Below are 16523 nucleotides of genomic sequence, written 5' to 3'. Positions count from 1 at the left end.
AACCCCCAAAATCTAAAACCCAAGTCCAATTTAAAATGTGCTCGGTACAGAATAGGAAGATGATCCCATATTCTGCAAGATGGTATCTTTTGTACGACCACCGGCCACGAGACCCCTAAAGCCATCACTGTTGAATGTGTCGCTCCAGGTCCCAGGAGCTGTTAGTTGTGTTGGAGTTGAAAAGGTACCGAAGCCGAGAGCAGGCCACCGGCGAGGGTGCCTGACACTCCGGTATCATCAGTCCAGCTGCAGGCCCTGCTTTGAGGCCTTGGTCTAAGGGTCCATCCTAAAAGTCCAGATGCTCCTAGTCATCTTGCAGTGCTGCTCATGGGCCCTTAGCGGGAAGAGCATCCAAGCGGGGATGGTCCTGCAGCTGTTGCAACCCCTCCCAGCCAACCGCCATCCAAGAGTCAGCCTGGAGGGCCAGGCTGCGACGCCCTACCTCCAACCGTAACGATTGCAACTGGGCAGCCGCCGGCATTCTGAACTTGGGAACTGAGCGGAGAAGGGGGGTGGGGGTAGGGTGGAGATGGTGGGCCCCTTTGCTAAGCCCAAAGGCCAGCCGGAAGGGAACTGCAGCTGGAGGGATACGGTTATTGCGGCCAGGGGTCCCTGAGCTGGACAGGAACGTCAAGGGGCTTTCAAAGCTCGAAGAGAAGCTGGAAGTCCGGCTCTGCTCTCTACGCCGTAGCTCCCACCAAGAGCAGGGGTGCAGGAGGGCCGACGGTGGGCAAGGCGGCCGGGCCCAGGTAAGCCGCCCCTCCGGGATCCGCAGCCCGGCGCCCGGCCGCGGGGGCAGCGCCGCTCCGGCGCTCGGCCGGCGTCCCCGCGGCCCGGGGCCTGCGGAGGCCGCGCGCGCAGCTCTCCGGGGCGGAGCCGTCCAGCAGGGCGGCGGGCGCCGAGCTGGGGCAACCTGGGCTCCGGCCGGCGCGGGTAGAGAGGCGAGCGGCCTCCCAGCTCGGACGTCGCTGCGGCGGGGAGGATGCTGCAGCCGCGGCCCGAGCCGCCGAGCCTGGGGCCCCCGCTCCCCGGACCGGGCCGCGGCGGAGCGTCCGAGCGCGCGCGCCGCGCCGGGCGGAGCTAGAGGCGGCCGAGCGCCCCGCGTCGCCCACTCGCAGCTCCCCGCCCTCCGGCGGCTCCGCCAGCCAACAGCTGCCGTTGCCCGGGCCGCGGGCGCAGCTGCCGGGGCGGCGAGGGGCCGCGCGAGGGGCGAGGCCTGCCGACGCTGGGAGAGGGTGCGGCTGCCCGCTGGGCACCCGGCGCCCGGCGCGCGCGCTGGGCACGCCCTCCTCCCGCCTCGTCCCCGTCGGCGCACGGTCCTCCCGACCCCTCGGTCCGCGCGCCAGAGGATGCGCTCCCCCGCGCCGCGCCGCGCAGGCCGCCGCGCCCAGAAATGCGTGCGTCCGACCCCCTGCTCTGCATCGCGTGGAGCCGGCGCCCCCGGCCAGTAGGTAGGTGGCTGAGGCGGGGACCTGCCCTGGCCGACCTGGGCAGCCGGTGCTACCGCGGGCCGGGGCCACGGCCACGGCCGGCCAAACTAGCCCCCTGCGCCCGGGGGTAAGCGAATGGCGCTGGGCGCGCCCCAGAGCCCTCGGTGCCCGCAAGCCTCTTTGGAACCGGGGAGACCAAGTGATGGTGAAGGAGCTTGACCCCGGGGCCGCCGGGGTCCTCACTGCCGACTGGGGGTGGGGACTGGAATCGACCATGACATATGGCTCATTTACTGCGGGGGCGGGGGTAGGGGGTGCGTGGGATTTTCAGCAGCTCGGGTGGAGATATGTCACTGTATTTTTTAGCTGGATTTCCAGATGCGTTCTTCCTGACTTTCTAGCCACAGCGTGTCGATGCTCAGAAGGTTCTTGAGTGGCAAGTAGAAGTCCTGTGGATTTCTATGGGATCTCAAAGCTGGCTGTGTTTAAATCATGGTTTATGGTTTATGGGAAATCCATGGTTCAGTCCCCGGCAATCAGCGTTCTAGGGTTTGTTGGACAAGGTCCGTCTAGAAGTCTTATTATCCGGGGTTGGGGGGTGGTTGAGGCTGGGTTACTCTTGTGGTGTGCCCACTTCGGAGCCTTCTGCTTAGTGAAGGGACGCGTTCAGCGGCAAGTTTGATACAGGTGTGGAGTTGACAGCCTGCGGGAAGGATGCCGGGGCCAGCCAGTAGTGGGCAGTCTTGTGCTCAGTCTAACTCCAACTTCCTGGGAAGGCTTCTAATTTTGAGAGACTGGTTAGGCATTCTACCTCCTGCCCCCTCCAATTATACAGTTCATACATCAAAGCTTTGGTCATGAGAATTTCTTCCCAGACAACCCCCCCCTTTTTTTTGGTCTTACATTAAACAACAGGCGTTGGAGTTTTGGAAAAGAGGTCATTGTAAATGTCAACTTTGTGTGAATGCATTCAGATTTCGAGTTTGGGAAAAACGCATTGGTGTAAGCTCCAAGAAATTAGAGATTTCCTTTTGTTTGATTCTGTAATCTGAGTGTGATGCAGAGTAGGTGCGCATTAGGGGTTTGTTGTATGAATGAATTAATGCTGTTTGGAGCTTTGCTGTTCTCTGGCCATTGACATTTCACTAGATTTGAAAAATTGCCCCTTCCCCCCCTTTTTCCATAAGAAGAGGCCAATTCAGTTGTCTTAACATTTAAAGGTAAATTTGACATTTTTAAGGAATATATTTTCTTCTGTTAATATATTATTAAATGAGGTACTACTAATCCTTTCCAACTCATAATATAAGTCAATTTCATAATGTAAGCTTGAAAATGTCCAGTCTTATTGGTAGTCAATCTTATTTCCGTTACACTCTCAAACATGGTTTAAAAAATGCAATCCATGTTTTAAAGAAAATTCCAGATTACTCCATAGGAGCAATGATATGATTAATAAATGGCATTTTATAGTTGATTGTGGTTTCATCTAGTTATGATGCATCTTATTGCAAGTAAAGAATAAGTCATTTAAAAGTGCCTGTGATTTATGCATTGTGCTGAGAACCACAAGTCAGCAGTTCAAAACTACGAGCTGCTTGGTGAGAGAAAGATAAGGCTTTCTATTTCTGTAGAAGTATAGCCATGGAAACCCACAGAGTCATTTCTACTCTATCTCTGAAGGTCAGTAAGAGTCGGAATCAACTTGATGGCTGTGAGTTTACTATTTAGTTTGCTGAGTTGGAGATGATTCAAAATGTAGACATACATTTTAGTTGTATTGGTTTACCATAGGATATAAGCATATCAGTTTCCAAGTTTGATAACCAGAGTGGTTGATGTTTGGAAAATAATGCCTTTCAAGTTAAAAAAAATATCTTGGGAAAAAAATCATGGATAAGTGCATCAAATTCAATTTGGCTTTATTTGTGCATTATGATATTTCCATTTTTGATCATATAAATAAATTGTATGGTTCTGTATTTCCTTGTAATCTCTGTTCTTTGCAAAATTATCTGCCTAGTGGTCTAGTGACCTTGTTTTCTCTTTGGTCATTTTAATCTCTTCATCCTTACTACATATTACATATCAAACCCAGCCTATGGGATGGAATAGAACTGCTCTTAAGTTTTCCAAGGCTGTACATCTTTACTGAAGTAGTTCTCTACATTTTTCTCTTGCAAAGCAATTGGTGGGTTTGAACTACCAACTTTTAAAATAGCAGCAGAATGCTTAACCAATTCTTAAACAGTTGTCTGTAAGAGTAGTTTTCACAAAATTCTGGTAGGCCATGGTTTATTACTATTGCCTTTCTAAGTACATTGAATTCTCCAGGATGTAAATGCTAATAAAGGTGGGAAGAACCAACAATGTGTGTGTGTGTTGGGGGCTAGGGGGAGGGCTTAAAATATTTAATTAAGAGAAAGTAAAAATTCCCTATGAAATAAAGATAATTGAATTTTATTATTAGTGAGTTATTTTACTCATAGCAACCTGTCTGCTTCATAGGATTTTCTTGGCTGTAATCTGTATGAAAGGTTGCCAAAATGAAACCAAATTCACTGCCACTGTGGTTTTGAGCTGCCAATCTCTCAGATCACAGCACAACACATACCCACTGTACCACCATGGCTCCTTGGCTTCCCAGGGTTTTCTTGGCTGTAATACTTATGAAAGTAGATTGCCAGGCCTTTCTGCTTTTGTAGCCATGAAAGTCTAACTACCAACCTATGAGCTAGCAGCCGAGCCTTTGTGCCATGAAGGTTTACATCTCTTAAATTTATAACCAGGGGTATTAGGCAATTACTCTGCATTGCTCTGCCTTGTTTGCATTTAATTTTTCAAGAGAGCCCTCTCTGCGGTTTCAAGAAATTCTTTGACTTTGTTATAGTTAATGTGAACTAATGTGTTCATTTGACAAATAAGAGTATACGGCTGAGAACTTGCTGGCACTCTTGGCCATGGAATCACAGACTGGAGCTGGTTCCTGATTTCAAAATACCCACTCACTGCCATCACGTTGATTCCAGCTGATAGAGATGCTACATGGAGGATGCATTTGCAGTGTGGGCCTCCTACGTCTGCAAATGAATGCAGTTTCATTGCTGGTTTGGCTTACTCTCTGGTCCCATGAGAACCACGGGAGTGCAATTCTAAGACCAGGAATTACGCTATCTTATCTTTCCATGTCTTTCTCAAGGTTTTTATTGGAGGGTTGCTAAATGGTGTTTTATGTTCCTTTCCTATCTAACCCATATTTTTCCTTTTGTCCTTGTGTTTACATCCAACGATATAAACTCAATGTACATAAACTAGAACCAGAATGGTGAATGCATGTATAGGACTCGAATTTCCGGAAGCCGAGGCTTTCTGCTCTCTCGGTCTTGGGAACCCACTGGGCATCTCTACTCTGTCCTGCAGGATTGCTGGGTGTCGGCGTCAACTTGATGGCAATGAGTTTGGTTTGGTTTTGGTCCAATTTCAAGTATAGGCACTTGAGGGTTGAAAATGAATGCATATTAATCGCCCCTCAGAATCCTCTTTCTTTTTTTCACTTGGCCAGAAAATATGAAATAGTTGTTCAAAGCACATTATGAGAAGCTCAGTTGAAATGCCTCCAGACTTGGTTAAACAAAGTTCATGATGTCCATCCATTCTCTTCCAATACTTGGTGCTAGACAAGGAGTTGACCCAGGTCTGCAGAAACTATTTACTTCTCGTTGGTTCCCTTACTTTGCATCTTTGGCACATCCCCCCCACAGCCCCATGGTATTGAGTCCGGGGGTTCTATTAATAAAGACAAGCACTAAAAATTTGTTACAGTACTTTAGAGAGGTGGTTAAGAACATCATAGTGTTTTCCACTCCTATTTGAAGGCCCTTGCAAGAAATTACACTCAACTTTAAATAGAAAGAACAGCTGTATATTGGTTATATTTCCATTTCTGCTATTGCAACTAGGAAATAGAGTCAAATTTGCCACTCATTTTTAATCACCTTATCAAAAATTGTGGCTTACATCTAATGTGCTACCTTTCTCACTGGTTGTGAATTTTGGTTCTACCTACATTTTCTTAATTCTGATTTTGATGTAATTGTATTTGCTCATTTTATAGAATTATTATTCTAAGGTGGCTCATTGCCTTTGTGGATTGAGGCAAAATATCGAACAAACACACACAACAAACAGCACATACTGAATTAATTTCTGAGTACATACCAAGTTTCTTACTGTTAAGAAGGTTAATTGGTATGCTTTAAACAAATATTGGAAGTTTTGGATATGTAAGTTCATGTAGTCAAGTAGAAATCAATGGTAAACCCTTTTGTAAAATTAAATTCCACTTATCTTTTAACTAATAGTTTTTGTCCATTGATACTTGGTAAAGCTATTCAGTTAATAATAAATTAACAATTATTTCCTAGAGTACTGTCTTTCATAGAATATGAGACCAAACAGGAAATTCTATATAAAATTCGTTCCCCCAGAAGGTCATCTTTACCCCAACCAAAACAGCAGCAGGCAGCCTCAGCTTTCTCGTGGTGTGCTGATATGTGTGAACAGGCAACCTTTTGGTTAGAAGTCCTCTGCTTATATGACAACACCATCCTGGACTGCAGATGAACTTAAACCAGTGATTTCTCTGATTCATATTTGTTTTGCTTTTCAGATATAGCTTCTTCTCTGGGCCTCTTATATTTACTATAAAATATAAAAGCTTGAATTTCCTCAGTTAATTGACCAGACGCTTGTCATTCTGGTTTCTTGACAACTAATCATTATGAGGGTTGAGTTTAGCCAGGCAAATAGTTATTTATATCTGCGTGATGTCAAATGGTAGGTTTATCACCTGAGGGTCAACTATTGCTGCCTCTCCAGGCGCCTTTGGGGTAACTGCGATCTGAATTCAGAAGGGTAATTTAAATATTGAAGCATAGTTGGAGAGACACTTGCTTTTTCCTAGGAGCATCTCATTCTGTTAATTTCCAAATTTGTATTATGATTTGTAAAAATGGCGGTGGCAACTGCCTTTGTGAGGGAGAAGGAGACTCAGCATGAAGCTCAAGGCTGATTGATATGAGGAGGTCAAACACGCCTCTACTCTGCAGTTTCCCCCTAATTTTAACACCTCCCCGGGACTCGCGACGCCTGTGTTGGGGTTCATAATTCATTGCAGTAGCCACACACATCTCCTACATCCTACTCATAGTGATGGCGTTTATTAGGGAAGTAGCAGGTATTCAGGATTAGAAACAACTCAGGATACAGTTCTTCTGCCAGGACAGCTTTTTCTCCTCTGGGTCTGCAGGCAGGCCTCTTTGGCTCTTGGATCTTCTGCCTGGTTACTATCCTGCTCAGACAAGTGTTATAAAACTTTTAAAATCCACTGATTTGTGCCCAGAGGTATCCTTCTCTGGCAATAAGCCCGAGCCAAAGGCATTTAGCTCTGTAGCCAGGAAGCCCACTGAGCTGGGCCCTGGTGGTCTCCTGATCCTGTCGTCTCTGCCGCTGCTGTTTCTTGCTTCTCATTGTCTCTTACTGCCTTGGTGGTAGTTGAGTCTCCTACATCCGCCTCTGGGATTTCTCAGAGTCTGGTGGGATGGCAAAGCGGATCATTTCTTTCCTTAGAATTCTATATACCTTATTTGTCTCAACCCCACAAGGATATTGTGCACCTTATTAGCATTAGGAGCAAGATGTGTAATCTCTGTGACAGGCCACACCACTTCATTTTCACAGTCCTAATCCAGTCATTAAGAGTCCTGCTGATGTAGTTGATTATACATTGGGACCTTGGGCTGCTCACCGCAAGGTCAGTAGTTTGAAGCCACGGGGGGCTCCATAGGATAAAGAGGAGGCTTTCTACTCCAGTAAAGAGTTAAAGTCTCAGAAACTCACAGAAGCAATGATAGATTCCCTATGAGTCACTAAGAGCAGGGTCACTGTGAGTCACTGTGAGTTAGAATTGACTCAATGACAGGAAAAGTTCATTTTGTTTTGATTCTTGAGTCCCCAGTCATTTGGTGGGAGTAAAAAGACTGGCTTGTTGTAGTTCAGTGCTATCTATTTTTCCTCACTCATAGTGCCTTTATGTTCAACAGAAGGAAACACTGCCTGGTCCTGTGCCGTAGACACAATTGTCAGTGTCTGTGGCAGCCACGGGGTCAGTCCCTCTCTTTGAGGTTCTGCCTCTGTGTGGTGGACCTTTCAGCAGGCATGGTATCTTTCTGGAGGGGCTGCTCCCTCATGGGAATACGTCCATGACCCTTCTGGCCATAGTATTTAATAAGGAGAAACACATCATCAACAGAGAGCATATGGAAATTATTAGGGTTTCATTTTACTGAACCAAGTCTCACCATCTTTGCTTCTGAGGCACATTCCAGCTGCAGTTCTTCCTGGGCGTATTTGTTCACTCTCCGGGCAGTCCAGGCTATATTTAATATTCTTCCCCAATACCATAATTCAAGCAACCGATTACTCTCCTGTCTTCTCTGTTCATTATCCAGCTTCTGCATGAGGTGGTTGAAAAGACCATGGCTTGGGCCACTCAAGATGGCATCTTTGCTTTCTAACACTTTTAAGAAGTCTTTTGCGGCAGAGTTGCCCAAATGCTGTACATTGATTTCTTGACTGCTGCTCCCAAGGGTGTTGACACTGGACCCAAGTAAAATGAAATCTTGATAATTTCAGTATTTTCTCTGTTGATCATGATGCTGCTTATTGATTCCTTTGTGTTGGATTTTCATTTTATGATTCTTTATATTAAAGACTATGGCTGGAAGGGCCATCTTAAGTAATTCACTGTACTTCAGACCACTCCCTGATTCTCCTAGCCCATTTGTACTTGAAGGATTAATTTCTCCCCTTCCACCATTTTGTCAGTCCCAAACAATCACTGATTAGCCTTTTGGCAGAGCAAAGAACCCTCAGGTTGGAATACTCGGGCACCAGCCCTTCAGGTCTGCTGCAGGTATCCATTTGGTTGGCCAGGTTCTCCAATGGTCCTTTTGCCTTCACCCCTTTGACTTCTGGTGAAAGTTGACTGAGAAAAGAAGTTTCCCTCGCTTTGATTATTTCTGGAGATGTCCGCACAATATTAGATTTCATAGACCATTTATTGATTCTTTCACCTTCAGGTATTATTTCTCTTTCCTTACATTTGTCATTTATTTTCACCTAAACTTTTCCACTTTGGACAGGGGCATCAGCTTCAGTTGCTCCAATGGTCCAGATGACTGGTAGCAAGGCCAGTCTAGCAAGTGGTTCCCCCTCAGTCCACTCCCTTCCTCCTTACGTGGGTTTGTGTAGGTGCAAGCCTAGTGGGTTATTTCAGCCACTGGAAATCAGGCATTACTCACTGACAGCTTCAATTTGCCAGATGCGGGGAAGGTACAGGTCATCCTCTCAGGCTCTGGTGTATTCTGGCACACAGATTCAGGGTTATGGTTACAGGAGTTTTGCTTAGGGATCACCACTGCCCCTGACATCTGCAGCTGGAGGGGGGAATTAGGTGGTGTAAACAAGTACTGCCCAGTGGGACCAGTGTCCTCCTCTGCCTGCTCTTCCCCAGAGAGGTGTCAGAATCTACCCAGGGACATAAAGAGTATGGCTAGACGGGCATATGAAATCATTCACTGCACTCTTTCAAAATTGTATTGAGAATCACTAATAACCTCACCTAGTTCTAAAGTTAGGTCGATGTCTGTGAAAGGGCCCTCTCTCATTCCTAGTTACCAGTCACTCGCTCTCCCTAGCACTAGGCAACCCATCCAGTCCATTTCATGAAAACCCCAGTGATGGGTTCTGCCCATCCATGCACACTTTGACCTACAGTCTGCTCAGTTTTGTCTCCTAACCATTCCTCCATCCCCAGTCACTTCCCTGGGTAGCTTCTTGGTGCGTGGGCAGCTGCCTGCCTGAAGCTTGCTTTTCTCTGATCAGTTCTCCGTGTTTCTGCCAGCCTTGCTCCTCAGCTTCCCTTCTCAAACCTTCCAGAAGCTTCCTGTCCTACACTGGGCGAGTTCTCGCAGCTAACCGGATCTCTTGGGCCCTGGGGAATTCATGTCCTTCCTCTTCCTGTCATGTGCTTGGCTCATGATTGTGCTTAACTTTTCAATGTTTTTCCCTTTTCATCATGATTCTTAAAAACCCCAAATCCGATGATATTCAGGGTGTCATTCCCTACCATACACACCAAGTTTCGGCAGGCCCTCGTTCATGGACTCCACGTGAAGAGCCTCTGCTTTCAGAATGTGAAAGTCATTGTCATTTCCTGCACATGCATAGCTCACGGTTTCTCTTCTGTGCTGTTTCTCTACTTGAAATACGTCTGCCCGTTCTCAGGAGCAGACTACACCTAGCTCTGCAGACTCTCCAGGGAGCCTGTTCTAGCAGGGATCCCACAGACTTCCGCAGACATCCAGATCCGACCTGCTATTCCAAGTGGGGAAGAAAGTTTTCATTATAGGTTAGTAGCAAAATTGATTTTGTAGTAACAATAGTTTATGAATTTGGATAGCCTACGAAGGTTGATCAGAAAAACAAAGGTGGAACTTTAAAAACTGTTCATCTCACTTCCCTACCGGCCCTCAGTAGACTACATGTCTATAATATTTTCTTTATTGATTCTTTCTTAAAGATTTTTTAGCTTTCCTATTTATTATGACTTTAACCATGAGAATTCACCTTCACCTTCAGGTTTTCCTCCGTCTGAAAGGGGCTCAAGTCTCCACGTGAACCAAAACAAATCCACTGCCATTACGCTGCCTCACCACCCAATACACTCTCTCCTCTGCTACCTCTAAGGGCCTCATTTATTCTTTTTATGACATTTAGCTTGTTAGCCTTCTGGTAGCCTTAATGAACTTCCCTTTAGTTTCTCAAGGATGTAGATTCTGATGGGACCAGGACATCTCCTCGTTCTCCCCTGGAGCAGCTGGTAAGGGCTAGCTCAGTAGCCCAGCTTGTAAAACCCATTTTGCCACAAAGGCTTCTTCTTTTTAGGTTTATTATTTTTATTATTTGTGTTAGATTTTTATTAAAGAAGGAAAGATGCAATTATAAAAGATCTTTAAGTATAGTTTATGATTTTACAGTGTGTAAATATTATATATACATTTAAAAGCATTTTATCGGGGGCTATTAGAGCTCTTATCAGAATCCATCCATCCATCCATTGTGTCAAGCACACTTGTGCACATGTCGCCATCCTCATTTTCAAAACATGTTCTTGCCACAAGGGCTGCTCTTACAGCTTCCGTTGGGCGTCACTAAAGTATAGGAGCGCCGCTGTCTGTGAGGTGGCTTGAGTGCTGCTGGAAGCTGGGCAACTGATATTCAGGTTCCAGCAGGGTCACCCGCAGAGGACAGGTTTCAGTGTAGCCCCCAGATTAATACAGGCTAGAAAGGAAGGTCTGGTGCTTGACTTCTGAAACTGAGCCAGTGAAACCTGTATAGATCAAGGAAGACTGTTGTCCAAGCGGACTCCAATGTGCAAGGGTAGCGAAGCCAATGCCATCAAGTCATGCCTGGCTCCTAGCGACCTTACAGGGCAGAGTAGAACTGGGCCTGCAAGTTTCCGAGCTTTGACTCCTTAAGGGAGCAGGGAAGCTTATCTTTCTCCCAAGGGCCTTCTGGTGATCTTGAACTGCGGATCCTACAGTTACCCGTCAACTCATGACTCTGATGCCAGCGCTCCTTGAAGAAGGACCAGCCCTGGGCAGCATTTCATTCTGTTATTCGTAGGCTCACTAGCAGAAGAGCCAACTCCACAGCAGCTAACGATTGCAAACTTTTGGGATCCAATAGAACAAATTACTCTTAAGAAACTGAAATCTATCTACTCAGATCTAGCAACCTTGATAGGTAGCGTTCATCATATGGAGTCGGTGACCCACTCTTTAAGAAGGGACTCGGAAGTGTTGAATTAGTGTTTTAAATTCAAGAACAAAAGCTATCCGAGGATGTTCTAGGTGCCTGGGTTTTATGGTAAAGTGCTTGGCATGAGGTCATTTATTTTTGGTGACTGATTAACAGAGAACTCAGAAAGTAAGAACTTATAGTGTTTGTCCAACATCATTCCTGTAAAATACTGAGTGGGAGATGATCCTGATCACTAACCAGGTAAGCCATGTGGAAGAGGAATAATTCATGAGATGGTTCAAGACCTTTCATTTTATAATTCTGACCTCACTGAGCAAACACAAGAGTTCCTGGTTGGTTTCCGCAGCTGTGGTGCAAACAGGCATTGAGCATGCCCGAGCGGCAGCCCCTGGGGGTGAAAATGGCTTGCGTTGACTGATGACCTGAAAAAGCTCTCGCTTCAAAGCAGCTGGGGTGGCACTCTGTGGTACCAAGGGAGAAAGATTGGTTTTCTTTTGTAAAGATTCTAGCCAGGAAAATCCCGGGCAGCAGTTTTGCTCTAGAACACATGGGGTCACCATGATGTGGAGCTGGCAGCAGTGGGTGTTGGCAGCCCAGCCGGTAGGCACCCAGTAAGTGTCGCCTGGCTGTGCAACATGAAGACAGTCACAGGGTATTCAATCAGTCTCTGGAGAGGGCTTGCCCTGCTTCTATTGTCTCAGGCGTTTACCCCTGAGCCCTCAGCTCCATGGCCGATCATTCTCTCGGGCACTCCTGCCTGTCTAGCTGTCAGGGCTCCCCTCTATGAAAGCTCACATCACGATTTCACTTTGCCTTGCCTTATGTTGGTGTAGACCTTAGGAGAGTAAGGGTTTTTTTGAAAGTTGCTGTTGAGTCACTGCTGACTCATGGCAATTCTGCCTATGGCCGAGGAGGGCCGTGCACCACTGGGGTTTCTCCTGGAAGCCTTCTCATTGGGAGGCCGGACAACGTTTACAGAACTCGTTTTCCATTCAACAACTCACACACATTTGGGTTTATGAAATTGACTGAGATCGTTACCGTGTAGCAGCACACATCCCACTTCCTCCCTGTTACCTGTTTCCATTCATCCCCTCCCATTCCATTCATCTTTGCTGTGCGTAACTCCCCCCGCTGCCCCTGTCTCTGGGCAGTGCTGTCCGCTGGATCTCATATGGTTGATTGCTCTTAGGAATGTGTGTCTCCTTGTGAGGAGACATCTTCTAGACCTGTCTATTATTTGGCTGAAAGTTGAGCTCCCGGGCTGAGTTCGTTTCCCAGCTAGACAGTAATTCGGATTCATTGGCTTGGAGGTTCCACCAGTCCCTCTCCAGCCAGGAAGCCTGGTCTTTTTCCCTGAAAGATTTTCAGTTGCTGAGTTTTCAGTAGTAGATCACCAGACATTTCTTCGGAGGCATTTCTGTGCAGACTCAGCTTCATCAACCTTTGGGTGAGCAGCAGGTATGTGAGCCATTTGCACGGACTACCCAGGGACTCCATTGCAAGGGATGAGAATGGAAAATTCACAAAGTAGGGATGACAAATGACCAAGGCAGGAAACACATTCAACTTCATTGCATCGAAGAAATGCAGATGTGTGTTTGATGTTAGAAGTAACAGTGCTGGCCAGGGTCATATTTTTCACAAATGGTGAGATGCACCTTGGCCCATTTCTTAGGGAGAGCAAACTGAATTTAGTGAATCACTTGATTTCAGGGATTGTATTCTAAGAGTAAATCCTAAGGAAACACTCAGGGATGAAGTTTAAGTTCAGAAATGGGTACATTGTTTCTGAGAAGAATGCTGGAACCAGCTGACTGGCTTCAAATTTTGTTCCATGGTTGCGCCAGTCCACCCTTGCGCCAGCTATGTGAACTTGAGCAACTTAATTTCTCTATGCTTTGTTTTCCGTCCGTAATATCTACCCCCACATTTTCCTAAGTATTAGATAAATTATTACATATAAAGTATTTGGAACTCTGTCAAAGGAAGAAATTTTGAGAGTTTGGTTATTGTTGTGGATGTTACTGGGAAAGTTTGAAAAAGGTACATAGTGGAGTTATTTTATTTTTAAATAGTAGCCCTTTTGGAACAAACAGTTAAACACTTGGAGGCCTGATGGTCTGCTTCTAAAAAGATTATAGTCAAGAAAACTCTCTGGGTCACTCTTCCTTTGTCATCTGGGGCTGCTAGGAGTCAGAACTGATAGCACCTCTAACAGCAGTACATTTACATGACAAACGTATACATTATACATTAATAAATACTTATACATTAATAAATGTACAAGTTAACAATTAAAGTCATGCATTTGAACAAAATCTGAAGGCCAGGAACACAGTCACAATAGTTGAGTTTAAGTAAGCAGCAAACTGTATGTTCAAAAAGAATTGTAATTTGACTATAAAATGCATTGGCATCGGGAGATGACAGGAAACTGCCGTGGTTTTTCCTTATCGGTGTACTCATAGGTGATTTATATTCTATTTTCACATTTTTATGGTCCATATGTATTACAGTGATATAAACTTATTAACTTACTAATATCGTTGTTTCGTGTGATTGCTGTTTTCTTAACATTTCTCTTCCAAATGTGTTTTCATTTTGACATATATCTTACTTTCTCTTCCTCTTTTCAAAGCTTGTATTTCAGTTCCTCAACCTCTTCTCCCGCGTGCATCTGTTTGATACTTAGCTGCATGCATCTGCCTGCTCTGGTGTAGCTCAGCCCCAGAGCTAGTTTGTCAAGAGTCCGTGTGGTAGGTGCCATCAAGTCAGGTCTGATTCATGGAGACCCTGTGTCCCACAGGACACATACCACGCATACCACGTCGGCACCCTGTTGCTGCAGCCGCAGTGTCAGTCCGTCTCGTCGAGAGTCCTCCTTTTCCTGCTGCCCCTTTACCAAGAGTAGGTAGACCAAGGGACGGAGTTGGGATTTTTGAGGTGCTGGCTTTCTTTTGGAAGTTTAGGAGAAGAGAGGATAGCCTTAGGTCAGGGGTTCTCCACCTTCCGCGACCCTTTCATACAGGTCCTCATGTGGTGGTGCCCCCCCTCCCCAACCATCAAATGATTCTCATTGCTATTTCATCACTGTCATTTTGCTAGTTATGAATTGGGCGACCCCTGTGAAGGGGTCGCGACCCACAGGTTGAGAACTGCTGCTTAGGTGGTGATGGTGCTGCACCCGACCTCGGCTCCCACGCTGTGCCAGTTGGGCTCTCAGCAGCAGTGGAATTCATCTCTTCAGTTCCTGAGGTTTGACCGCCTTCCTTGTCTGGAATTTCCCTCCACACGTCTTCCCTGACAGTCGGCCAGTTGGCCGTCCCTGCTTCGTACATAGTTATGTGAGGACTGGTACTCTATCCTAGTTTTAAGTTCTCTTCTGTAAATTTTATTTGTTGTACTTGAGAATACACACAGCAGAATCGTAAGGACTTGAAGTGCGTCTCCATGTACAGTGACGGTGATGACATCGTCAAGGTGTACAGCCATTCCCACTTCTGAAAGATCAGCCCCTGAGAACTCTGGGAACACAGGCGTATTCTGAGGCACATATGGTGGTTCTGAGCTGTAAACCAACTAAACAGCAGCAGGTTGGCATAGCAAGATAAGTTATAGTCCTATTTGCAACGACAACTCCATCATAAATGATAAAATATTGCCTTTCTGATGTCTTCTAGACAGTTTTGTGAGTCTGTAATTTTTACAAAATTGTTAAAATTATCTCATCTTAAATGATTATCAGGAAATGTTTTTATAAATCTGTTCTCATGATCTGTGACCACGGGGTCCAAGGCAGGCTACGTGTACCCATGAACAAGATAATTAAGAGGCTATGGGAAGTTGTTGGAATTCTCTTATCTTTTTATGACTTCTATTTTTGTTCTGTAATTTATAATGTACAAGGTTTTCTGAGGCTGAGAATCGTTATAGGAGCAGATAGCCTCTTCTTTCTCCCTGGGAGTGGCTAGTGGTTTTGAACCATCAGCCTTGTGGCTAGCAGTCCAATGCTTCTCCAACAGCAACCACAGGGGTTCCCTCCTCCTTGTATGAATGTATTCACTACGCTGTTGCTTGTTACAGGGTGTCATCAAGTGTATTTTGACCCCTTGTAGCCCCCTGTGGCAGAGAACCGTTCCATAGGGTTTTCTAGGTTAGGGACATAGTTCCACTCTGTCATATGGGGGGGGGGGTCACTATGAGTCAACATTGACTTGATGTCACCCAATTAGAGCGACACAGTGAACATATTCATACATAACGAGTTCACCAAACCATTTGTAGATGAGTTGGGATTGTCTGGATGGCAATGGGTGTTTTGGCTTCGGTGCCCAAGTCGCCCTTAAGCTCAGTAATATCTTCCTAGTTGGACCTGTATAGCTTATGGCCGTGAAGCCAGTTCCAAAGCATCGTGACTCTGTAGGACAGACCAGGACGGCCTCATGGCGTTTCCAGGCTGTTATTTCTTGGAAGCACACTGCTACGTCACTCATCCGTTCAAAATACCCACCTTTTGACTAGCAGCCAAAAGCTTAATCACAGCACGACCAGGCAGATTAATTATGGGGCAAAGGGGTTGGTCTCCCTTTTGCTTAATAGCAGTCTGCCTTTGGCTCTGTACTCTTTCTCCGTTCTGTAATACGTACCTACGCATGTGGCTGTGACCTTCGTGGTAAGAATCCACAAAGTAATTTGTACATCAGGATGTGTCCCAGGTCCTTTTGTTGTTGTGATAAGGCAGACTCCAAATCTCAGTGGTTTGGAACCACAAATATTTATTTCATGGTCAGATTTATCGGTCAATTGTGGCTTGGCTGCTCTTGACTGCACCCCGCAGGCCTGGACGAGACTTCATCGTTGACAAGGGGTGTGGGTGCTTCCGATCTCTCCCACATGTCTCTTTTCTGGGATCTAAACTAAAGAAAGAGTGACTTGAAGCATTCTGTTCCTGAGGGGAGCAAGGACTTGCCAGGCCTCATGTTGAAATAGCGCCACACTCAATCCTCAGAGGCCATTGGTCAAAAGAAGTCACAGGGCCAAGTCTATGTGAGTGGGTGAAGACATGAGGGCGCTTCAGAAATTCATGGGGGAAAATGGGGTTAAAAGCTAATGACATTTTCCCATGAACACTGTCATTGAGTTGATTCTGACTTAGAGCGACGAGAGGGCCATTTTCCTTTTGAATTCTGCCAGAACTTCTATGTT

General features: G+C 46.0%; 1 protein-coding gene across 3 annotated transcripts in view; it reads left to right on the top strand.

Annotated features, from left to right (window-relative positions):
• The first annotated feature begins 502 nt into the window (after positions 1-502).
• Positions 503-16523, top strand: part of NCOA7 (nuclear receptor coactivator 7) — a 190584-nt gene continuing 174563 nt past the window's right edge. Inside the window, exon 1 of one of the 3 annotated variants that reach the window (XM_075554596.1) lies at positions 503-749. The gene's annotated coding sequence lies outside the window, so the exon portion shown is untranslated. Of the gene's footprint in view, positions 750-1192; positions 1452-16523 lie in introns of those variants that run through there. The other 2 variants (XM_075554598.1, XM_075554595.1) reach the window with 2 other exon arrangements.

The sequence above is a fragment of the Tenrec ecaudatus genome, chromosome 7 (assembly GCF_050624435.1).
Source record: "Tenrec ecaudatus isolate mTenEca1 chromosome 7, mTenEca1.hap1, whole genome shotgun sequence".
NCBI lineage: Eukaryota > Metazoa > Chordata > Mammalia > Afrosoricida > Tenrecidae > Tenrec > Tenrec ecaudatus.
This window is presented reverse-complemented; position numbering and strand designations above follow the sequence as displayed.